Source organism: Pelophylax lessonae (genome assembly GCF_965119305.1).
Source record: "Pelophylax lessonae genome assembly, chromosome: 4".
Lineage (NCBI taxonomy): Eukaryota > Metazoa > Chordata > Amphibia > Anura > Ranidae > Pelophylax > Pelophylax lessonae.
In genome coordinates this window covers 353,057,053-353,083,730 of record NC_138771.1, presented here as the reverse complement: position 1 = coordinate 353,083,730, position 26,678 = coordinate 353,057,053, and the positions used below count along the sequence as shown (strand labels likewise).

Genomic DNA, 26,678 nt, shown 5'->3' with positions numbered 1-26,678 from the left:
GGTAGCGGTGATACGATGAACAGGTGGAAAGGGCATAGGCTCAGAATGTCCCTCATAAATGCATCCATGACCAAAGTGCCTAGCGCAGCCAAGAAGAACCCACCCTGGGGTAGACCTCTCATGCTTGACGCCCAACAAGTAGTAAAACATGGAGGGCGTGACACCTCGTCTGCTACACCCGTCTACCCCTCTACATGCTCAGTTCCTAGCTTCCACCAGACCCCCTTTAGTGAGGGAAAGGTTCATACAATGCCACAGCACAGCAACACACTTTCCAGCTTCCACCTAGGACTCTTTAATGAGTCCTCCAGACCAAATCTTTATAAGAAGCTGTCTGGTTAGCATTAAAGTTGATTAAGAATAGGCCCCCCAGCTATGCCACAGCTGGGACCTCAGTGAACTGCAGCAACTCCAGCAAGCTGCCTCAAAGGGGACAAGAAGCTCTTGACCCCAGCCACCTACTGGATACACCTCCTGGGGGGTTTCCTGAAGCACACTATGTTCTGGAAGCCTCCAGAATGCAAGGGAAAGCAATCAAACCTTCAGTCTGTGAAATCTAGAATAACCCAAAGGAATCATTAGTTATTCCAATGATTATAGAGGAGCCAAAAATAACTAAATTTACCTATCATCCTGGCAACTTACCTAGGAGGGTGCAATACATTTATCCAAATCCTGTTTTACCCAGCCCAGACATATTGAAATCCTGAGGCCCGTAGAAGGGATACATATTTGCTTGGTTTAGTTCATGACCCTATTGTGGTAGAAATATGTGAGCAGCCATTGCTGACTAATTTTTTAAAAAGTGCAGGCTCCTAATCTGTCAGGGAAATTTTTTGCACAGTTGTGCACAGACATGCAGGAAGATGTGCATTTGCTAAAAAGAATCCTCGCATGACAACTAGAAAATTCCTAACTCGTGCGCATAGGAATTCTTGAGTGACAACTAGACTTGCGTTAACTTGCTAACGTATCTGTGCATGTGCGCATGCATATTAGCGTTAACATGCGTGAATACTTGGCGCCCAATTGCATATTTAAACAGAAGTTTGCTGAGCGATCTTCAGCTTTAACTGTCTGTGGCCTGATCCAGTCTGCCTGCTGTCCTGCACCTGTTACTGTGTACCTGCACCTGCCAGTCCACCAGTCTGCCTGCTGTTCTGCACCTGTTGGTGTATATCCGCATCTGTCAATCCATGAGCCTGCCCGCTGCTTGGCACCTGCTGCAAGTACCTCCAACCAGGCACCCATGCCACTCTTTGTCCTGTTCTATCCTGTCACCACCTTCAGGAAAAACAGGACAGAAGGTGTAAGCGAAAGTCCTCCCGTCAGCTCTGCCTCAACCAGGTATGTGACATAATCTCTCATTGTGATCCGGTCTTTACTCTGTTTTATCATTGAGCTAATATTTTGTGCAATAACATGTATTGCAGTAAGGCAGCCTTTTCATTTAGAATTGGCTGTGAATGGGAAGAAAACTGGACCTCCATTTTTTTTTTAATGCAGTGCACCGCTTGATCCTCCTGCACTGGAAAATCTTATTTCTGATTCGTCTCATGTTAAACTGGTTTCTACATATTACTCTGCCTTATTGCACTCTAAATCTAGGAGACTGGAGGTCTAGGAGACTGAGTCTCTCTGGACAGAGAACATCCCGAAACTGTCGGAAGAGGTGTGACAAAATATCCTTCCTTTGCAAATCCCAGTGGTTATCTCTTCTAAGGATAAAGTTATCCAATTGAAGTTCCTGTATAAAGCTTACTTTACACCCACTTTCCTGCATCGAATAGGTAGATTACCATCCCCTGTGTGTTCGAAGTGCGCTGTTGCTGAAGGTACTTTTTTCCATATGTTCTGGGACTGTCCAACGATACAGACCTTTTGTTGTACTGTAACGGACTTCATTGCTACTCTTACACAGCTGCCCAATATTTGTAGCCCCCTTTGCGGTTATGTGGATGTGGAGGATGCTCCTAGCCGCACTAAATTATTCTTGCGCCTGACCTTCTTTTATGCCAGGAAGGCTATAGCGCTACGTTGGAAATCTGCTACTCCCCTTGACATTCCATTGTGGATCTCACTTACAAGTGCTCCCTTTCTATAAAATGACATATGAAGCTAGAAGTTCTCCTAAAAAGTTTCATAAAATCTGGTCCCTTTGGGTTGATTCTGAGCTTACTACTTCTCCACCTGTTACAGAATCCCCTTAAGCTATGATACTGGGTATCCTAGTTTTGTTTATATTGCCAGTGGACCTCTCTGTTTGCCTCCCTATCCCCTCCCTCCCCCCCTTTCTTCTCCCTTTCTCCCTACCTGTGTGGTTTCTATTATTGCTCCTAATATAATAATTTTATTGTGCTTGTTGTGTATGTGCTATGCCCTATGTGGGCATCTAAACCTGTGGCGATGCTTTCTCTTTATTTACCTGTTCTTTTTTGTAAAGGATTTGTTGTTGCTGGTTTTGTGTTCTGTTTGAGCATATCTAAATAAAGTTTGCCTTTAAAAAAAAAATAAAAAAAAATATGCTTATTGGGATTTTTTTACCAAAAATATGTAGCATAATACAAAGTGGCCTAAAATGATAAAAAAATGTGATGTTATATAGCAGAAACTGAAAAATATTGTTTTTTCAGAATTGTCGCTCATTTTTTGTTTATAGCGCAAAAAATAAAAATCGCAGAGGTGATCAAATACCACCAAAAGAAAGCTCTATTTGTGGGAAAAAAAGAACATCAATTTTATTTGGGTACAGCATCGCATGACCGCGCAATTGTCCGTTAAATTAACGCAGTGCCGAATCACAAAAAATGGCCTAGTCATTAAGGGAGTAAAACCTTCCGGTCCAAAAGTGGTTAAAAAATAATCCTATTCAGTATTGGAAGCAGGTCTTCAATGAATTGTACCAGCCTGTACTTTACATTCCCAAGTTATACAGTTCACACTGTGCAATAAATTCACAAGCTGCTAAAGTATATGTTTTAAGCCCCTTACAATTAGATACAATTACATACAATTAGAGGATCATATTGTTTGTTATACATAATACTTAAAGATTAATTTGAGAAAACAAAAAAAATTTTATTTCCGTATTTACAGTAAGACGTGTTAACATCTTGCTGTACGGTTTGTTTGCAGCAATCTCAGCTGGACTTTCGGAAGTGTCCAGGACCACAAACGAACTAAGGGTTAAATTCTTCAAAGCACGCTGGGTGGGAGGGAAAAACCACATCCTCAAAGCAGCCCACCACTGTGAAAGGAAGCCCTGCAGACCAGTCAAACTCATCCTAGCCAATGTCTCAGAGAAAAGAAGGTCATGTAGGTTGTTCTTTGCTGGTAAATGCATTAAGCATAGTCTGAAGACATCTGACATGCTTTTCTGTCTTGCAATTGCTACCTTAAAGCATCTATCTACTTAGAGATAATTCTGAAGTTAAAGGCAAACTCCAACTGAACCCCTCCATATCTTAACTGCTTATTCAATTAATTAAAGTGGTTCAAAAAACTAGACATGTTTTACCTTAATGCATTCCCTGAATTTAGATATATATATCGCCTCCTCACCCCGCTGTATACTTACCTGAGTCCTATCTTGTTCCAGCACTGTGCTATCTGCAGTGGCTCACCTCTTCCTTTCGGCTCACAGAGGCAGTAGTTGGGGCCATTGGCTGCATCTGCTTTCAATCAAATCTTGTGATCAGAGAGCGGGGTTGGGGCTGAGCCAGGCTGTGTGTGTCAATAGATGCCCGCAGCCTGGCTCAGGATCGAGCCTGAAGGTGTGCCCCCATAGAAAGCAATTTCCTATAGTGGTTCACTGAGAAGAGGAGGAGCTGAGAGCGCCAGTGGGGGACCACAGAAGGAGTACCATCACAGAGCAGGTAAGTAAAACATGTTTGCAATTTTAGAGAAATAAAACGGGTTTACAACCGCTTTAAGAAAATATGGTGCATGTTCTTTTGTCCTTCTTTTGGACCCAAATCTATGTTCTTTTCCACCAAAACATAGGATAGTTCCGATATATTAGTATGCCTCTTTATATTATAAAGAGGTATAGTAATTAAAAATAAAAAAAAAAAGATTTCAGAATTCTCACACAATGTGCCTTAAGGCAATGTCACACTAGTGATTTAGGTGATACTAGTGATTTGCATCTGTCAAAAAAATTGCTAAGTGGCCAATCACCTTATTCTACTTTGTTTCTCAATGCAGAAGAAATACCAAAATATACCAGAAGGATAAAGCCATGCATCTACACCAGTGATGGCGAACCTTGGTACTCCAGACGTTTTGGAACTACATTTCCCATGATGCTCAACTACACTGCAGAGTACAGGAGCATCATGGAAAATGTAGTCCAAAAACATCTGGGGTGCCAAGGTTCATCATCACTGATCTAGACTGTAAAAGTCTTATTCACACTGGGTGCATGAGATCCTGACATTTAGGTGCATGCAGAAGGTACTGGTGCATCATCCAGCCCCGGTGCCAACCGTCTGATAAACTCTATGAGAGGCTGAAAGCTGCTACTGCTGGACAAGTGCTACTAACATTTTTTGTGCTCTCAGGTGTATATATTCCTAGAATTTCCCCTTCAGTCTATCATGAATGCTGCTGCTAGACTTGAACATCTTACTAAGCGATCTGTGGCTGCTACCCCTCTCTGCCAAACCCTTCACTGGCTTCCACTAGCCCAGAGTATCAAAATACTAACCACAACATACAAAACCATTCACAACACTGCCCCCAGCTACATCACCAACCTCATCTAGAGATATTGCCCAAATCGTCTACCCAAGACATCTTGCTCTCTAGCTTCCTTGATACCTCCTCCCATGCTCCCATATTCTACAGAACCTCTCTCATCTTGTGGAACTCGCTTCCTCAGTACATCTGGTTAGCTCCTACTCTTTAGGCAACTTTTCAGGGAAGCCTACTCCACTTCCATAGGCATGAGCAGGGGGTGTGCTTGGGCACACCCTAATAATTACGCGTGGTGCAGATTCTCCCCCCAGCTGCTGCAAGAGATGTTTCAGGATGGAGAGTGGGGGAAGGGGCTAGTAAATATGTAATTTACCAGTGCCTTCCTTTTCTAAATGAACACAGTAAAAACACTCACTGTGTTTACTATGCTTCAGTTTGCAAATGAACAGGAACCCACTCAGCACAGAGTCTTATTTATTCACTGTCCCATGCAGCTGGGGCATGTGTGTTTGAACTTTGGGGTGCACACCCTAATGCTATAGACTGCGCACACCTATACCCACTTCCATCTCAAATCTGTTCTCCAGCCACCTCCATCAAATTATCCCCCGCAGCTGTTACCTTTTGTACCACCTTCCCCTCCCTTTCATTTGTAAGCTCTATGAGCAGGGCCCTCCTATTCCTTTTCTATTGAGCTGTATTGGTTTTGTACTGTCTCCCCTTATACACTGCTCAAAACAATTAAAGGAACACTTTTTATTCGGAGTATAGAATCAAGTGAAAAGAAATGGGGTATTTTTCTGGTCAGTTAAGTGGCAGACGGGTTTGTAAATCAGTTTCAGCTGCTTTGGCGTTTATTAAATTAACAACAGATGCACTAGATGGACAACATTGAGACAACCTCCAAAATAGGAAAAATGGAATGGTGATGACCACTGACATTTTTTCCCTATTCATCTTTTCTGACTGTTTTTCACTAGTTTTGCATTTGGCTAGGGTCAGTGTCACTGCTGGTAGCATGAGGCAATACCTGGATCCTATAGAGGTTGCACAGGCAGTCCAACTTCTCCAGGATGGTACATCAATACGTGCCATTGCCAAAAGGTTTGCTGTGTCTCCTAGCACAATCTCAGGAGCATGGAGGAGATTCCAGAAGACAGATAGTTACTCTAGGAGAGGTAAACAGGGCTATAGAAGGTATTTAACCTATCAGCAGGACGGGTATCTGCACCTTTGTGCAAGGAGGAACAGCATGAGCACCGTCAGAGCCCTACAAAATGACCTCCAGAAGGCCACTTGTGTGAATGTCTCTGACCAAACAATCAGAAACAGACTTTATGGGGGTGGCCTGAGGGCCCAACGTCCTCTAGTGAGCCTTGTGTTTACTGCCCGGCACTGTGGAGCTCGATCGGCATTTGCCATTGAACACCAGAATTGACAGGTCCGCCAATGGCGCCCTGTGCTTTTCACAGATGAGAGCAGGTTAACCCTGGGCACATGTAACAGATGTGAAAGGGTCTGGAGAAGCCGTGGAGAACGTTATGCTGTCTGTAACATCGTTCAGCATGACTGGTTTGGTGGTGGATCAGTGATGGTCTGGGGAGGCATATCCATGGAGGGACACACAGACCTCTACAGGCTAGACAATGGCATCCTGGCTGCCATTTGGTATCGGGATGAAATCCTTGGACCTATAGTCAGAAGTCAGTCCCTACACTGGTGCAGTGGGTCCTGGGCTCCTTCTGGTACATGACAATTCCCAGCCTCATGTAGCGAGTGTATGTAGCCAGTTCCTGGAGGATGAAGGAATTGATACCATTGAATGGCCCTCACGTTCGCCTGGCCTAAATCCAAAAGATCACCTCTGGGACATTATGTTTTGGTCCATCCAACGCCGCTAGGTTCCACCTCAGTCTGTTCAGGAGCTCATTGATGCCCTGGTCAAGTACTGGGAGAAAATACCCCAGGACACCATCCATTGTCTCATTAGGAGCATGCCCCGACATTGTCAGGCATGCATAAAAGCATATGGGGGCATATACAAGCTACTGAGTACCATTTTGAGTTGCTGCAATAAAATTTCAGCAAAATGGACTAGCCTGCTGCATTATTTTTTCACTTTGATTTTCGGGGTGTCTTTGAATTCAGCCCTCTGTAGGTACATAATTTTAATTTCCATTAAACGATGTAGCATCCTTTCATTCCTAACACATTACACAGTCCATATCAGTATAGATATCCAGCATGGTGTTTTTCCCAGTTGAGATCTGATGTGTTTTCAAAGTGTTCCTTTAATTTTTTTTGAGCAGTGTATTATAAAGCACTGCGGAAACTGTTGGCGCTATATAAATTCTGTATAATAATAATAGTAACAACATGGGCAGTGAAGCTGGATGTTGCAACTGTACCTTCCACCCACACCAAAACACTGGAGCCTCAAGCACAGGAAGTAAACGCCCAGTGTGAAAAAAGAGGAGGGGAACCAATGCGCTACCACTGAGGTAAAAAAGAATGTGAGGTCAGATAATGGAACACCGAAATCAGCAGCTGATTCAGTAGTGTCACAACGTACTCAAAAGGAATAAAAGAGGAGTAATCAGCACTTAATTTCTAGGAATGGTGGACCACAGATAAATAAAATATGAATATAAATAATGTTGTGTAAAATATGACCACTGTAAACGTAGAATGAAGAATAAAAAGAATAGAAAGAATATAAAAAATATATATATCTCAATCCTTCATAAGAAGTCAATAATGATGCAAAATGTGCAGAATGACACAATAAGTGCTGAAGTGCTGCTGAATCAATAAATAATAACCATAAACAATGTAAATATAATGAATATGCAAAACAAAATGAATAAGGAGACAATCCTAGTATAGCGGTGTAAAAATGTGCAAATATACACAAAAAGTGCTGGAGTGCTGATAGGTAGATCAATAAAGTGATCAGTGCCAAATACTGATGATGAAGGTGCTATTAGTGTTATAGACAAAAAGACAAAATAATAATAATAGCTGTGGACGGCAAATGGCCGGAAATATAATTGTGGTGAATGACACAAATATCATGTGAAAGTGAACACTATAGGTTGAAAGTGCAACTAGTGCTAAATGGTGCAAAATAATCACCAGCAAGGAAATGCTGTACAGTGCCTACAATGAATGAATGCAAAAAACAGAAAAGTCCAAAATGCGAATAAATAATGTGCACAAAAATAAAGTGCTACTTCATAACAAGTGGTTATAATAAAAGTTCATTGGTGATCCAGTGACTTTGCAAAAAAAAAAAAAAACGCTTCCGGTGACAGCAAAGTGCGATTATTCGTGAGCTTTATATCCCAAATGAAGTGCAATGGCCGCTCACCTCCATTAACACTCAAATGAGTGTTTTGGTGTAGTAAATCACCATAGGGGACCTCCAGGTATTTTCCAATAATGCAGGGGCTTATAGATATGAAGAGATCTTCAAATATATAATGCCAAATAGATATTCCTTTTCCTTCTATGGGATGGTCATGGATCAGCGCTCTGGCAGATAAGGATCAGCGTTCTGGCAGATTCCTAAGACACTCGCTCATCCAAAATGATAAGAGGGGGCTCTCATAGTGTAGTAAGATAAGTTTAATGGGTAAAAATCATAACAAACTTACAGTTAAGATAGAAGCAATGCAAGCTGCAAACAGCTGAACCGCTGATGCGGTGTACTCCGATACTTCCGGTCTCGGCCGTAGACCAGAATTGACGTCACCCGGCTTCTCCCAACGTGTTGCGTCACAACACACACGTGACTTTTTCAATGCTCAGTGTGAATGAGGCCTAACAGTGGTGTATATGCAGCAAAAAAAAAAAATATTAAAAATTGTTGGAAATACCTTATATGATGGCATAATATAATCATTTGACTATTTACCTGCACCCGTTTTTTTTTTTTTTTCTTTTTTTTTTAATACATTGTTTAGAAGGAAAAAAACATTAATGATGAAGATAATGATTTTGGCCCTTTTGCAATAAATGTAACATGTCACAACAATCTACTGCTTCTATGGGTCCTGGAAAACACAACAGATATTGAACATGCAGATCAATACAACTCTTCTCCAGATCCTACTATTAGCAGACGTTGCTCTCAGATTTTTTGATGTGAAATATTTACTGTATGTAATGTTCAGATGGCAGAGCAAAAACAGAGAATTAAGGTGCACACAGAGCCTGATATATGCTCATTTTTAACAATACAGACTGTTGAAAATCTGCCACTAATTTGCCTCATACCAGTCAAGAAATGGCTGGCCATAAGCCTATTTTTTGCTTCAATGGAAAACATGAATAAAGAAAAGGAAATTACATCATAACCATGTTGTTGTAATGGGAAGAACATTACATTAACTCAAGCATCAACTTAATACTATCACCTAGTGGCATAACTAGTAATCATGGTATAATATACGGTATGAGAACAGGTAATGCACCTAAGTCTTAAGGAAACTAGGGATTTACCACCAAAGCAATCCCGTCAACAGGAGCTTTCACAGGAACAGAAACAGAGACAAAATCTTCCAAAGGGGGAAATTGTTGCGGTGATAGCTGTCTACAAGAGGATTTCCAGTTGTGCCAACAGGACAGGAATGGAAGGAAAATTTCTCTAAGGAGACACAAATGACAAAAAAAGCTGCCAGGGGTTTTATCCCCTTACTGCTCTATCAAAAACTCTAAAATATTTGAGATATTTGAACGCACCAAAATAAAGTTGAGGGTTTTTTGTCAGTATTCCAACACTACAAGGATGGCAATAAGAAGAACGCAATCGGCTGTCACCGCAACCAAAATAGAGAGGGGAAACTTCCAATAGGAACATCTGTTCCAGCATCAAATGTCCAACAGGGCTTTTCCTCTCAATTTAAAAAAAAAATTCCTTCCACTTCCTGTGGTATCGCTTGAACAGAAGAAGCAGGTAATCTCCGCAAAAGGATACAGACAGCAAAAAAAGGGGGTTTATCCATTTACTTACCTAGCAAAAAAAATAAAAATAACTTTAGATATATTCTAATGGCTTCTAAGTGATCAATCAACTTTTGAGTGAGATTTCTCTTTGCTTTTCTCACCTTCAAGTTTAAACCTATATAAAATCTCCAATCCAACATTTCAGTGCAATACTGGGTGACATTTTTCAGCACTTTATACTTTTTGTCTGTAGCCCAGGTTGTTGTGTTCAAGCTTAGTTGCTATTCTTTTACTGCACCCTGCAGGACAGTGACTGGCATGCTTGGCTCAGTGCCTAACAAATGTAATTGCTTTCTTTGCGCCTGCCATATATTAGTACTTCACAGAGGCACTATTGTTGGTTAGACTGACCTTGACAATAGTGCATGCTTGTGACAACTCTGCTCTATTAAACATAAATTCCACTTGCATTACAATGTGCAGAGTGTTCAGACTTTCTCTAGAGTCAGTCTGTCTAATGTGCTGAGCCAGCCACATCATTTACATTTGTCTTTATTAGGGGTCAGTGCTTGTGTGCTGCAATGTAACCTTGACAAGAGAACGCTCCCTTGGCAGCAGGTACATGCTTCCTACAGCGATTCCATGAAATTGTCCATCGCTGACTGTGAGGAACACAATAGAAAGCCCTTTGAATTGTTTGACAGTTCCAGGAAAGGAATAGGGAGGATTGATCTATGTTTTTAATTACTTTTGTCTCCTTCCGTTTAGTAATATCTTGTCGCTTATTAACTTTGTGGCGTCGTTTTTTTAATTCTGCCAAGACAGTTTGAGTTACTGACCCTAATAAACTTTAGTTGTAAGTAAACAGAGAACACTTTAATAAAAGCAAAGACACTGCTATAGTTACTCTGGCGTGAGCTTATTCATTTGATTGACAAGCTATTATTAAAGGGTTTGTAAAGGGTAATTTAAAAAAAATTATAATAACAAACATTTTATACTTACCAGCTCTGTGCAATCAAACCTTCTCTTTTTGTGTCCTCCGCCGGCGCTCATGGGGACACACTTGTGGGCTGAATCCTGAGCTGGGCTGTGTGCAGACAAGAGGGTATTTTACTAATATGTAGGGTAAGCAATATCCTGGCATAAGTTGATCGCCGCCAATACTAGCATAAAGATAAATAGTATATTTATATCCAATAGATTGTAGACGCAAACCAATCAATATACAGTTATTGGGTTTTCTTTTCTTTTTACCAAAAATATGTAGCAGAATACATATTGGACTAAATTTATGAAGACATTCAATATTTTTAACTTTTTTATTGGATGTGTTTAAAGGAGAAAGTAAAAAAGTATTGTTTTTTTTTTCAGAATTGTCAGTCTTTTTTTGTTTATAACACAAAACATAAAAAGCCGCATTGGTGATCAAATACCATTGTGGGGGAAAAAAATGACAAATGTTATTTGGGTACAGTGTCGCACGACCAGTGAAGGTGAAGTAACACAGTGCTGTATCACAAAAAATGGCCTGGTCAGTGGTCATGAAAGGAGGTAAATCTTCCCGAGTCAAGTGGTTAAGGATTGTTATTTTGTACATAAGGTGTTTATGTGGTCAGTTTACACTTTGATTGTTCAGAGTTTAGATAACACAGGGTTAAATAGAAAAGTCATCAAGTAACTTCTCATCATCTGGACATACAGAGGGCTTAAGCCTTAGGGGATGTGTATACAGTGATGTGTATACAGTGATGGGTATACAGTGATGGGTATACAGTGATGTGTATACAATGATGTGTATACAGGGATGTGTATACAATGATGTGTATACAGGGATGTGTATACAGGGATGTGTGCCAGTTTGGGAGAAATGTCTTATCTGTGAGGAAAGCTGCAGACTCAGTCAGCTCCCCCACACACACTCATCCCTCTTCTAATCCTTCTTATCAGTTTCACTCTTTTCATGTCCTGCAAACAAATTCTTATAAATCCTTACATGAAACTGCCGGCTTACCCCAGGAGCCAAATAGACACTCCTCAGAAGAACATCAGCTCAGCTAAACTTTCTCACTGCACAGTGCACAGTGTCAGCACACCTGGCAGTATCTATGCTCCGCCTCCGAAATCTCTCAGCACATGGAACTGGAGATTGGGGAGGAGGGGGATCTGAGTGAAGGGGGACACAGATGGAGATGACAGGAGACTGCCAGGGGGATAGGAGATTAGAAGCAAGTAATTATAGGGCTGCAATACTCATAGCCTTCATTCTGGGACTTAGCTGCTGTAGCAGAAAAGTCACTGACTTGGCAAGCATGTAATGCGCACCTGGCTGATTAGGGTGTGCCTGTGCACACTCGGCACACCCCATGCGCATGCCTATGCTGATGGGGCTCCTGATTTTCAGGCAGCGCGGGCTTACTTGACAGCTACCCCGCCTCCCTCTCTCATCTGCAGTTTTGCTTCTGTCACAGGCGGAGTACATTTGGTAACCCTCCACCTGTGACAGGAGCCGGCACTATACAGGAAGCATCGGCTCTGCTTCCTGCAGTGTGGCTCCTTTCCTCACATTGTGCTCGGGGATGGCGGGTCGGGACCCGCTATCAGGGCTTACCGATTCCGCCATACCAGAGCAGGACATGGAGCCAGGCTCTGGGATTGTGTTGGGGGACGCAGCTGCTAACGGGAACGGCGTTCCTGCTGTAAAAATAGTACAGGAACGTCGTTCCCATGCGTTCCCCCAGGACTCGAGCCCTGCTTTTAGGTAAGCATACAATGTTCCATTTATGATTTTTCTGAAAGGGGCGCACTTGACCATCCAGTCCCAGACCTTACTGCTTGCTGATCATTAAAAACACCCATTGTCTATCTGTTCAGTTAATTTCAGTTCAGTCCAAGGCAAATTTTCTTAAACTGCAACATTTACATCACTAGCTCCTAGTATATTCATCATAAAAATGTATAGAGAGGTTACTCCATACACAGTGATTAGGAAAATCAGCTCCCAGCAAAATCCTGACTTTCATGGTAAGACTGGGAGAGGGGTGAAATCCTACTGCCAGGTATCATAAATACGATATTGAACTTGCATCAAAAATTTGGTATAGCTCAGTTTCAAGGAAGGTATTCACTGTACATACCCTCACATTCCGCGGACAGAAAACGTCTGTAGTAATTTGATGAATCATAGACTGCTTCTCCATCTTGTTTTTTAAGTGGTTTGTGGCTGCTAAAGCCTGTTGACTTGGGCAAACCTATCACTTATATGAATAAATATTGTGGTAATGCATCAGATTGTCACCATTTTTATGAGAATTAAATGGCAAGACTTCATTTCCATACTGTATAATATGAAGTCTTGGTAGATTTATATATAATAATAAGAGCAAATGCCCCTCTTCCATACAGAACAACCAACATGCTTTTCCATAATAGGAAATAGTGTTTTAGTGTAGAGAAAGGCAGAAATAGTGCTGAAGAAAGTGAAAAGAAGGACAACGAAACTGATAAGAGGTATGGAGGAGCTTTGCTATGAGGAAAGATTACAGGAACTGGATTTATTTTCTCTTGAGAAGAGGAGATAAGGGGGTGATATGATCAACATTTATAAATATATAAGTGGTCCATATAGTGAACTTGGTTTTAAGTTATTCACTTTAAGGTCATCACAGAGGAAAGGGGGGGGCACTATTTTTGTATGTCAGGAAGTCGGCCACCACGACCTTAACAACCGATGACTCATCTTTAAAAAAGCAGACAACTGATAAGTATGAAAAAAAAAACAGCCAAAATAAAATATGGTCCCCCCATAATCTATACCAGACCCTTATCCAAGCATGCAGCCAGACAGATCAGGAAAGAGGGGGGCAAGCGGGCTCCCCTCTTGAACCATATCCGACCACATGCCCTCAACATGGGCGGGTAGGTGCTTGGGGGCAGGGTGGGCTCTGCCCCCCTACCCCCCAAGCACCTTGGGGACAAGGGCCTCATCCCCACAACTATACAGTAGCTGGTGGTTGTGGGGGTCTGCGGGCAGGGGGCTTATTGGAATCTGGTAGCCCCCCTTAACGAGGTGGCCCAAGATCCTAGCCCCCCCCCCATGTGAATGAGTATTGGGCATGCACCAGTCCATGACCTCATGAGGGGGCAGTGCCACCAGCTGACACCCTTACCTATATAAGAACCGTCAAACAGCGAAAAAGGCATTCGGCGGCCAGCTGTGCTCGGTATCGGAGCTCTTATTTTTTTGTTTTTCAGGTTCCTGCGGTGCGGCAGGCATTGTGAATAACGATGGTGTAACATAAATGTCAGTGTAGGGTAGCTTTGCATTAGCGAGATATGAAGTGATCTGTAGAAATAGTATAATTGTAGATGTAGTGTCATTTTGGGTTATAAAGAATTGTAGTATTTAGTATCAGTCATACACATATGTCCTGTTATTAGCATCTGAAAGGGACAGGACCATTCTCTATTATAGAGTTGACACCTACATGGCAATAAAAGTCTCCAATGCAAGGAAACAAAATTGTCACCTTCCTGGAGCCTCGAAGACGAAATTGTCACCTTCCTGAGGCCTCAAAGGAAACTGCTAGACATCTTGGCTACGAGGGGGCAGGGAGAGGCTCCAAATGGTCTGCAAGCTCTGGTTGGTATCATCAGATCTAAGGAATGTATTTTATCTCTCATAAAAGTTAAAATATTAGTGGCAGAGAGATGAAAATAATTCCTTCTTATGGCTCACGTGTTGGGCTACAAGTACATGTAAATCTGTATTTGTAGCGTGTGTAGAATCCTACAGAAATGCACAAAACCGTTATATGGCGCCTGATTATGGCAGGCAGGCAGTGTTTGGTACTGTCGCGATCAGACCGATGCGCTGGTGTCAGAATTCCTATCCCTGACTCAGCGGTCAGCGCCGTTCTGGGCCAATTCACTTCTGGTCAGTTCAGGACACGAAACCTCCTGTGGCCTGGGATGGGGACAACCCCCTGGGGTTGATTGGCCAAGGGCTAAAGCCCAGCCCACATCCATATGCCAATAAATTGGGGAACCTGAGATATAGACATGTTCTTCCATGAAGCCAGTTCTGAACTGGGGAGTCCCCACACGGTTTCCGGTATGCTTCTACCAAGGGATAAGCTTCGGTAAAGTTTATTTCTGTTTTATTCCATTTTCATAGCAAATTGCCAATTGTGTGTCTTTTTATCTTTTTGTGTATTTTTTGTAACCGCTTTTGCTTTGTATATTTTTTATGCACTGCCCACTTTCGGGATATTAAATTATAAAATTAATAAGTGACTTCCTTGTACTAAGCTAGGACTCATATCTCTGAAGAGATTGTTGCAATTTAGTGCCTAATTGCTTGGTCTACTCTACATGCCAATCTGTATGCAATTGCACGGTGTGTTGGCAGATTGCATGTAGATTGTAAACCAGACAGAGATCCGCGTGTGTGTGGTGTCCCAGCAGACCAGTCTGCAGACAAACTGTTGGGTGGTGGCAGGCTATCGTTTGTGGTGTGTGGGGACAGTGGGAAGAGTGATTAACACAGGGGTTCTAGCTTGTAGGATAGCTGGAGGAATCTTAGTAGTGTGTGATAATTGCTAGACTGCTCCCTAACCCTTACAGTGCACCAGATTGTATGTAAGATTTGTATCTGCCTGTGTGTGGTCAGCCAGCTGGATTGGAGTGGAGTCTCCCTCTAGTGGTGACCAAAGGCAGTGCGGGCTGCGAAAGTGTCACATCCAGTCTTATTACTCAGTAGGAATTTCCCTTATTCCCTTATACTCCCCAGTCACGAAACCACGTCTCGGTTAGCTAGTCGCCGTGGTCAATCGTGACAGATGGATTTACATCGGGGGACTTTGTTTTTTTATTTTTTAATAAAGGATTTGTCAAAAACTGTCTCTGGGTTTTTCTTACTTTTTGACACTTTTTTAATGAATGGGTAGGATACCTATTTACATAGGGGGGGCAGGATCTGGGGGCCATCTTGTGAAAGCAGGCTTCCAGATTCTGTAAAGCCCCCGGCTGCAGACCCCCACAACCACTGGCTACAGTTGTGGGGATGAGGACCTTGTCCCCATGTTGATGCCCTGCTGCCCCAAAGCACGCATGTTGAGGGCGTGTGACCTGATATGGTTCAGGAGGGGGGCTCTCGCTTGCCCCCCCTTTTCTAAACTGTCAGGCTGCATGCCTGGATAAGAGCCTTGTATAGACTGGGGGGGGGGCCACGCCATTTTTTTCATACTTTCTAATTGTCTGCTTTTTTTTTTACAATCAGCTGTTAGTGGGGAAGCCGGCTGACAGCTGATGAGTCATCAAATTTATTCCCCTGTTGATGCTATATGGATCATGTTGTGCTGGGTTTTTGTATATAGGATTGTGTATATAAGATTGTATGATTTTCTTTTTCCCTTTTATTGGTTGTACTAGATGGACTTTTGTTTGTTTTTAACCAGACTAACTATGTAACTATGCTTTTACCACTTCAGTCCCTACTGCCATTTTAAAAATGCACAGGGACGGTAGCCATTTGTCCCAGCACCATTTTAAAAATGGCACCCGGACCCAGCTACTTTTATGGACCCCAAAGGCACCAGCACTGAAACGGTCATCGGTCACTGACAGCCAGGACCTAAGCTAAGGGTCTGTGGCACACCACTGTAAACACTATACATTTGCATTGTATTTACACTGAAAGAGATGTGATGTCACACGTGACATCAGAGAAATTCCTCTTGGTAAATAAACTCTGGTACTCAAGGTGATTTAAGAAAGACCTGGGGACTCAAATGGTACAGCTTCATCATAACAATAAAATAACAATGTCTTACTGATCCACTTACACTGAACAAAATTAGAAACGCAACACTTTTGTTTTTGCCTTAATTTTTCATGAGCTGAACTCAAAGATCTAAGACTTTTTCAATGTACGCAAAAGGCCTATTTCTCTCAAATATTGTTCACAAATTTGGCTAAATCTGTGTTAGTGAGCACTTCTCCTTTGCCGAGATAATCCATCCACCTCACAGGTGTGGCATATCAAGATGCTGATTAGACAGCATGATTATTGCACAGGTGTGCCTTATATGTATTATACATATGTTTTTATGATATTTATTTATATGCTATATATAAATATTTTTTATAATATGAATTGTATGTGTATATGACAGGACATCTATATACTCTTTATCATTTTTTCTCAAAATCAGACTTGTCCTTATATACTCTGTTATCCCATTGGGACTATGTGATCTTCTCCTTATGACATGTTTCTTTTTTGGCTACATGTAATAAATTACGTTTTTATATATATTTTTTCTTATTTATTTTATTTTTTTTGGCAATCTACCTCATTCAAAGTCCCATTACCCCCCCCCCCCCCTTTTTGCTATTGCAAGGGGCCACGCGATAAAGTGGCACTAAACAATATCCTTAGATTTAAAAAAAATAGTAATTCATACTAATACTAATACTAATTCAAGCACTAATTAATAACCTCATAATCTATTTTTTATTAAATTGATCTTAGTGTGTTTTTCTGCCTACTTGAAATGTAATCTGTGAGCTACCAAACCTCTCCCTTTCCTCTTCACTTCCATTCTTTTGGTACGAACAGTGCACATTCATGTACACAATCATGTGCTCTGTTCTGTGCACTCTACAAATCTCATAGTCAATAGTCTCTACTCCATCTTGGGAGCAGCCAGGAGAGGGTGGCTATGTTCCTACATACAGTTGGACCGATGAGAATGAATATAGCCACCCTCTAAGAGGAAGTTGGATTACAGCAGCAAACATACTTGAGAAGTACATACCTCCCAACTTTTTGAGATTGGGACGAGGGACACCTATTAGCAAATAAATGTAGGCATAGACCCCCCCCCCCGCCACTTCCCCATTAAAGGATGATTATAAAAAAAAAAAATTAGTTAAACCCACAAGTGCTTTTTTTACCACTATTCTTCCTTTATACTAGCTTTTGAAGTTTACAAATGCAGCAATTTCGAAATTGGATGAAAGGTTTAGCACTGGGAAACACTTTTTGAAAGATAAATAGTGCATTTTATATACAACTATATAGATCAGACCATGAGGGACACTACAAAAACAAACAAACAGGAAGGTGCCAGAACCTAGTGCATTATCCAAAAATTATTAAGGGATAAAAATTGTTTAAGATGGATACTCACAAAAATGCAACTTGTAAAAGCCAAAAAAACACAAGAAGCCATACAGTGCAGGATGCACTTACTCCAATTACACCCCGTTATAGTTTGCCATGCCCCAGAAGGGAAGGGTAAAAACGAACAGTTTTATGTGCATGTGCCAGAAAAGTAAAAATGAGGGATAAATGGGAAGGAAAGAGGGACAGAGGGACTTTGTTCCAAATCTTAGACAGTTGGGAGCTATGGATGTAGAGTTTAGCATCACTTTATGTGTAAACTGCAGTGCCCATTAATTCTTCCACTACTGCTCTGCCTTTAGTAATGCGAGTTCCAAAGATTTACTCCTGGATGATGGTATAGAGACATTTAGCTTTTGGTTCCTTGTACTGTTTATTGAAAAAGGCTACTGGTGTTCTGTCAGTTACCTTGAGAAACACTACACCTGGGGGTTGATTGCTCCTGCCTGCCTCTGGAAGATACTTCCGGAAATAAAGTAGGAGGATAAATCTCTGGGATATGAATATTTATCTGACCTCAGCCAATCCCTGGGAGGGGCGTCCAGGAGGTGTGGCTTGGGAAAAGATAAATGTTTGGGAAGGTCTGTTCAGAGCTCTCTCTCCTGGGCCCTCTCCCCCAGGAGGAAGCCTGAACTACTGCTATTAGGCCTCAGCAGTAGAGTTGAGCGAACACCTGGATGTCCGGGTTCGGCGGGTCCAGCCGAAATTGAAAAAAAAGTCTGGGTTCGTGACCCGAACTTAACTCGAACTTGACCCCGATCCCAAACCCCATTGAAGTCAATGGTGACCCGAACTTTTGAGCACTAAAATGGCTCTAAAAAAAAAGTAACATGGAAAGGGCTAGAGGGCTGCAAATGGCAGAAAAAGCTTGTTAAGAGCATGGCAAGTGCTCTGCAAAGAAATGTAGATAGGGAAATAACTTAAAATAACATAAGAAACATAAAAATAAAAAAGAATCATCTTGATCTAGGAGGAAGAGGCCCATATGGAGTAAGAGGTTGAGGTGGCGGTGGATGTGGCGGTGTAGGTGGATGCGGCGGTGGAGGAGGACGAGGTAGCCAACACTGGTTTTTGTTTTTAATTTTATTTCTTTTTAAATTAGGGTACACCCCAAAAGAGTGACAAAGATCAAAAATACAACAATTGCTGGGTAAGGCCGGTATACATGTCTATTCTGCATAAGGTACGGACAAGTCCTGTGGGATCTATGCCTGGTTCATTTTAATGAACGTGAGCTTGTCCACATTGGCTCTGGACAGGCGGTTGCGCTTGTCTGTGATAACGCCCCCAGCCGTGCTAAATACACGTTCAGATAATACACTGGCTGCAGGGCAGGCCAGCACCTCCAAGGCGTAAAGGGCAAGCTCAGGTCATGTGCCCAATTTGGAGACCCAGAAGTTGAAGAGGGCAGACCCTCATTCAGTACGTGTATAGTACATAAGGAACGGTAAGGAACTGTATATGGTATATGGTAAGGAACGGTGATGGCGGCGGGGGGGCTTTTTTCCCCCTTCTGGGTTGAGTCTGGCCTTTGAAAAGGAATGTGTCCCTGGTTGTGGGCTCTCCCAAAGCTTTCTAAGTTCTGAGGCCTTCTGGTAGGGACGAGGCTGCACTGGTCTTGCCAGGGACCGGGATTCTGAAAAGCCTGTGGTGTATGTACCCCTGGAGTGGCAGTCCAGGGGTTCCATAATTCACGGTGGATGGCAACACTATAAGTATGGCACCAAGGACACTGCACTTCCTACACACGTTTTTCACACCTGCCTCTAGGGCCGGGCCTTTAGGTCAGGAGTCAGGACGAGAGGAATTTTTTATTCCTGGCTGAAGGGCCTGCCATAGTATTGCAACGTGGCACTAACCTTGCACTTCTTCACTATCCCTTTCCCCACTTTTATGTGTTGTGTGTCTCACATTTTGTGTTTTTTATTGTGGCGGAACACTTTATTTTGCACAGCGTGATTAGTAGGGTGTAGGTCCTTGGGCCTGTCCTTGAAAGTCTTGGGAGGGGGTGGATATGGCCTTCTGGCTTGGTTCGCCCTCTCTCATGGGGTTTCTCTTCGGGAGAGCCCCACCTATTACTTGGGGTGGTCTGTTTCAGCAGACCTCCTAAAGAATGGGGCTGCCTGGTTTCGACCAGGTTAGCCAGTGTAAGTACCCCAGTCCCTGTCAGGAGCCTTGTGCCCCGGGGGATCAGGGTCAGGGACCATGTGTACACTCTGTGCACTTTTTGTGTTTCACTTTTTTGGTGTGCACTTTTTTATGCACCCACCGGGTGATAGTCTGAGTGTGTTCACACACCACGGGCTTAAAAAAACAAAAAAAAAAAACAGCTGGTGGTCCTGGTTGTTGTGGCGTGCCGACAAAGCTTTTCCACATTTCATACATGCTAACCCTGCATTCTGAGGTGCTGGCGGTGCCCTGGCTGCATTGGCGACCTCCTCCTCCTCTGCCTCCGCCTTGTGCTTCCACTGTGCCCCTGCTGTCAGGTGGGAATGCCACCAGCATCGCTTCTTGACCTTTTGGCTAAGATCAAGTGTAGTATCTGTTGTTATCAGTTAAATCAGTAAAACTGCCTGCTGTCGTTTACCCCTGGCTGTGCTGAAGTTGGTGGTGAAGGTGTTACGCTGACCAGATACGGAGGCGGCAGAGGATGAGGATGAGGAAGCGGAGTAGGAGTTAGCAACAGGAGGCAAACTGAAGCGCCCAGCAATCCTCGGTGGTGGAAGGAGATGCGCCAAACAAATTTAAAGGGTGTATCTCACAGTAACATAATCAAACGCTGCAAAATTATGAATTTTCCCCTAAATGGGTGTTTATTGAATAGCAGAATAGAACAACAGTATGTAAAGGGTGTATCTCACACGTACACATACAGACTAGGCCGCAATTTAATATTTTTTCCCTAAATGGGTGTTTATTGAATAGCAGAATAGAACAACAGTATCCAAAGGGTGTATCTCACACGTACAGATACAGACTAAGCCGCAATTTAATATCTTTCTTTCCCCTAAATGGGTGTTTATTGAATAGCAGAATAGAACAACAGGAGCCAAAGGGTGTATCTCACATGTACAGATATAGACTAGGTCGCAATTTAATATCTATCTTTCCCCTAAATGGGTGTTTATTGAATAGCAGAATAGAACAACAGTACACAAAGGGTATATCTCACAGTAACATATGCAGACTAGGCCGCAATTTAATTTTTTTCCCCTAAATGGGTGTTTATTGAATAGTGGAATAGAACAACACTATCCAAAGGGTGTATCTCACACGTACAGCTACAGACTAGGCCGCAATTTATTATTTTTTCCCTAAATTGGTGTTTATTGAATAGCGGCATAGAACAACAGTATACAAAGGGTGTATCTCACAGTAACATATGCAGATTAGGCCGCAATTACATTTTCTTTCCCTAAATGGGTGTTTATTGAATAGCGGCATAGAACAACAGTATACAAAGGGTGTATCTCACAGTAACATATGCAGACTAGGCCGCAATTATTTTTTTTTCCCTAAATGGGTGTTTATTGAATAGCGGAATAGAACAACAGTATCCAAAGGGTGTATCTCACAGTAACGTATGAATGAAAAATTTTGATTTTTCCCTTTAATTGGTGATTTTTGAAGAGCAGATTAGAACACAGCAGTGTCTAAAGGCTTTATCTCACAGTAACATATAAAGGAAAAAAAATGAAAAAAAAAATGTTTTCCCTTTAAATTGGTGATTTTTGAATAGCAGATTAGAACAGCACTGTGTGTAAAGGCTGTATGTCATAGTAATGTATGAATGGAAAACTGAAAAATAATAATTTTTCCCTTAAATTGGTGATTTTTGAATAGCAGATTAGAACATAGCAGTGTCTAAACACTGTATGTCACAGTAAAGTATGAATAAAAAACTGAAAAATAATAATTTTTTCCTTAAATTGGTGATTTTTGAATGGCAGATTAGAACACAGCAGTGTCTAAACACTGTATGTCACAGTAAAGTATGAATAAAAAACTGAAAAATAATAATTTTTCCCTTAAATTGGTGATTTTTGAATAGCAGATTAGAACACAGCAGTGTCTAAATGCTGTATGTCACAGTAAAGTATGAATAAAAAACTGAAAAATAATTATTTTTCCCTTAAATTGGTGGTTTTTGAATAGCAGATTACAACACAGCAGTGTCTAAACGCTGTATGTCACAGTAAAGTATGAATAAAAAACTGAAAAATAATTATTTTTCCCTTAAATTGGTGATTTTTGAATAGCAGATTAGAACAGCAGTGTCTAAACACTGTATGTCACAGTAAAGTATGGAGGAAAAAAACAGCAGACACATATGCACTGAGCTTGCATTAAATGTCCGCCTCACGCCGCACGCCGCCCACCTAACAGACTGATAAAAGTTTTTTTTTTTTTCTCCTTCCTCCTCACTGGGCTCAGGTCAGGGCAAAAAGATTGTGCACTGCACCCCCCACACAATAAAATCGATATAGATAGCTGTCTGATTAAAGAACATTCTTCTGTCCTGTGTCCTATTCTTTCCCTAAAAGCAATCTCCAGCCTTCCCCTACAATAATCTCCTATCTCTCCCTCAAATAAGCAGCAGCAGGAACCTGTCCCTACAATAGTTAGAGCAGAGTGACGTGCGGTGCTACGTGTCTCCAGCTTATATAGAGGCTGGGCACATGCTGCACTGGCCAATCACAGCCATGCCATTAGTAGGCATGGCTGTGATGGCTTGTTAAACGCTTGTTGATTGGCTGCCCTGCAGCTGTTAAAACCGCGCCAAAACAACTGAACAACGGACTGTATCCCGAATATACAGTAAAATGTTCGGGTCCGTGTCCGGGTACCGAAAACCCAAAAGTCCGGTACGATCCCGAACAATACATTCCGTGTTCGCTCAACCCTACTCAGCAGGAGATAAGGCTCCTATTAAATGCTTAAGAATCTTTCCTCTAATACCTGCATATGTTTTGAAGTATCCTGCACCCTTATCCCTTATGTGCCTATATTCAAGTACTGCATTCGTTTTTCAAAAAGACATCCCTAGACTGAGCCTGCACTTTGCCAGTGTGCTCTGGAACTGATACCTGGGCCTGCCAGCCTCTAAACCGGTAAAGGAGACCTGAATCTTTTCCAGAGGCCCCTCTGAGGGTAAGTGCTACATGTGGGGGTTTGTAATTCCAGGATATCATAGCTTGCTCATGCAGACATTGCCCATAGCAACTGACAGAATTTGTTGATTTTAAATTCACTCTTATGGACTGGTAGAGAGCACAGGAGAGATCAACACAGTTTGCAGTTTATTTATTTCTGTTGAAAGAGACTGTGTTTGCAAGGAAAGTGGCTGCCAGCACATGTGCATTTTTGGCTGTGTATGAGCACAGCAGGAGGAGTCCAGCCCGGGGGGAGAAGTCTGGTTCCAGAAACTGAAGAAGGGTAAAGCTACTAGGTGCAGGTTGGGTGGGCGAATTACTACAAAGGTCTGAACATGTGGAGTGCTTGTGAGGAAAAAATAGCACTCTACCATTTCATCAGCTATTGAGCGGTAACCGCATCAGAGATTTTCTGTGGGAATTGCTTTGAGAGGCTGTTTGACCTGCCACCTAGCTTTTTCTGGGTAGATTGGAGTACAGGATTCTGCACTAAGACACAAGAATTCACTTGACAGAGTCAGAGTCCTCAGAGCTGGCGCTGAAGACTATTGAGTACGTTCCAGGAAGAAGAATGAGCAGGGGCTTAACTACAGGGGGTGCAATTGCAACTGGGCCCCATGCTCCAGGGGGCCTGTGTGGCTCCCCTGTACACCTGGATAGGAGGGGCGGCGGGGGACAGCATGTAGAGAAATCACTGTCCTCTTTTTTCCTCCTGTAGCTGCAGGAGGAAAATGGAGGAGATTGGTTCCTCTGTATGCTGCCCCTGCCACTCCTCCTATCCAGTTCACTTGTGTTCTGCTGTCTCTGGGCCCCTGTGTGCTCCCCTGGTCCCCCCCACTTACTGTGCTGCCCCCCCCCCCCCCCCACACCTGTGCTCCCTTCCCTCTCCTGCTGGCTGCTGCAGGGGATATGTCACAATGGAGAACCTGGAAGGTGTTGGTAATTATGTAATTTACCAGCTCCTTCCTTTTCTGAATGGAGTCATAGTCAGTGACATTGTAAAAAAGTTAAATAAAATGATAAAAAAGAATACAATTAAAATACTAAAAAATAAAAACTACTGACACCAGTGGGTGAACTTCTGGGATCGAAAAGGTCACACTTGCGACTGGGCCCTGGCATTCCACCACCGTGGGGAGGCCCCAGGATGGCAGGAAGGGGGCCCACTGCAGAACTTGTTAAAGGGTCCCGCTGCGGGTCTGTAATAAAGGGCCCCGCAAGGAGAGTAAAGGGCCCCAGGATCAGTGGGAAGAGCCCCAGGCTTGAAGGGAAGGCCCTGACCAGGAGTCCGGGGGGGGGGGGGGCCCTTCATGGTTTCTAGCACCGGGGCCCTGAAGGTTCTAGTTACACCTCTGAGAATGAGGATTGTCACAGGAGAGCCGGATCTTTAATTATTAAAGAGGCTGAGTTGGGGACTGTACCAGAGGAGCCAGAGTCTGCTGTTCTGCCTGCTGCCTGTGACCTGGAGCAGCCGGTGTCTGCTGCATTGGAAGGTGAGCCCTTGGAGAAGGTAGTGAAGAGGGTACCTATGCAGGGTCACCAAAGTATGAGGTCCTGATGGGAGGATAGTCCAGGTCCCCCATTGAGACTACTACAGATGTGGAACTTTGTTTTGTGTCCCCTACCAGGCCTGTTACTACAGACTGCTGACTGTTGCTCTGTACACCATAAGAACTGAACTGTTGCCTAAGTTAGGTGGCAACCTACTTTTATGGCAAGTGATATGCCATTCTGGGTTACCTTATATTGGACCTTGCAGAGGGGACCCTTTTTTGCAATGTTCTGTGTTTTGCAAAGAAGAGCCTAGTCACATGCTTGGGACCAGGAGAAACTGTTACACGGACTACTGTTCTATTACTGTTTTGCTGGTTGCACTTTTTTCGTTTAGATGGGATACGTTATCTCTGTTTTTCTACAGGATAGAAGATGAAGTCCTTGTGTCAAACTAATTAGCACTTCAATGTAGTCTTGTAAAATGTATGGACTTTGTGTTGTTGCACTATGCGCTTTTACCAGTAGGTGGTGGTAAACCAGGTAAAGCACTAGATGGATTCTATGCTTATATATTTCTTTGTGGCTAGGTGTATTGCCTTGGTATGTTAACCTTCAGGAAATAGTGTTCCAAAAATAAGGAAATTGTGGTGAATGCATTGTTTCTACTCTGTTCTTTTCCAGATACCTACTTTAAAGATTTTAGGCACCTTGGCATTGCACTTTTCTCCGTACATCTGTTATTTGCTGCAATGATTAGATAGTGGTAGGGATCTACCTGATAATGTAACGTACTGTCTTGTTACTCATATTGTAAGAGTACCTGCCACTGAATGGCTGACTTTGCCTGTGACAGCTTCTTTTGCACTATGTATTTGCTATGTGTTCATTGAAACTCCATTTATTTTGTTATACTGTTGTTATTGTCTACCGTTTTTTTTCCCCTCCCGATTCACTTTAAAACAGGATACTCAGCTCCAGGGAGCAAGAGCAAATTTTTGGTAGTTTTCCTGGTCTACGAGGGGGGTGGATGTAGTGCCATGCCATGCCCTAGGGTTACTAAACCCACAACAGTATAATCAGTCTGTATATGCAGTAAAGCATGCTTGTTATACTCACTGTGGAAGAGGGGTTAATCCTATGCATTGTGTAAAAAGGCTGTTTATCCTGTCTTTTCTGATCTTCCCCTTCTTCCACTGTCCCCAAACCCATCTCCCGATAGAACAGAGCCTTGGGGACAAGCTGCTCATGCTCAGTTTGGTGTGTATTGCTAGAGCATTTGTTTTTTCTTGGGAGAGTGCCATTGATCAGCACAAAGCCAGTCAGCACTGTCCAGACAGTGGGCCAGGGTTCCAGCAGCCTCATAGAGCAATCAGGGGAGAATGAAAACTCCTCTTACAAGCTTTAACCAGACACTGATATAAGTCACAAGACTGTTCTAACTGCCGATATGAAAGGTATTTAGCAGTTTATATTTACTAAAACTATTGCATTTTCATGTTCTGTGTACTGTGGGAGACCAGATATAGTGAATACAGGATCCTGGGTTTGGTAACACTTTAAGGCTCCTACTGAAGGACTTTGCTGAAAAATCTGTCCTCTAATACCTGGGTGTGTTTTGGAGTATCCTGTGCCCTTATCCATCTATCATGCCCCTCTTTACTAGCTCACTGTATTTCAGGCAGATAGCAATCTAGTGAATATATATTGGCATCCATTGTTTGGATATTCTGGTGATCATTGATCCAGTAAGGCTTTTTAAAGATCCAGTAGCGCTAATGTTTTTTTTTTCCAGAGGCAATAATTCACTTCTGCTTTTAATCAGATATTTAGTAATTCTGTCTATTTAGGGCATTGGATACAGAAAAACTAAACCCAAGACTGCAAAATGTAAACATTATCCAAAACATAACAGAAATGTTTCCGTTACATATGCAGCTTTGGTTATACTTTATTGTACCTATATATCGGTCATGCAGTGGCCACCAAGCAGTTGAACAATAATTGAATGCACTTGTAGGTGTGTTTGTAATGATTCAGCTATCCCAGCCAGACCGCTAGTGTTTTCCAATGGGATATCACTAACCTAATTCAATTTAGTTTGCTAAAGTGAGATGTACAAAATAACCATGTTACTTTGTTTTTAATAAAATACTGGTTTTGACCATTTTTCACTCTGTGTTGTATCTTTGTGATGCACT

At 42.4% G+C, this 26,678-nt stretch overlaps 1 protein-coding gene across 5 annotated transcripts in view; it reads right to left on the bottom strand.

Annotated features, from left to right (window-relative positions):
* Positions 1–26,678, bottom strand: part of FGF1 (fibroblast growth factor 1) — a 202,066-nt gene that overhangs the window by 77,358 nt on the left and 98,030 nt on the right. The window contains exon 1 of one of the 5 annotated variants that reach the window (XM_082256511.1): positions 9,624–9,645. The exons of the other annotated variants lie outside the window; for them this stretch is intronic. The gene's annotated coding sequence lies outside the window, so the exon portion shown is untranslated. Of the gene's footprint in view, positions 1–9,623; positions 9,646–26,678 lie in introns of those variants that run through there. 5 annotated transcript variants of the gene reach the window in all.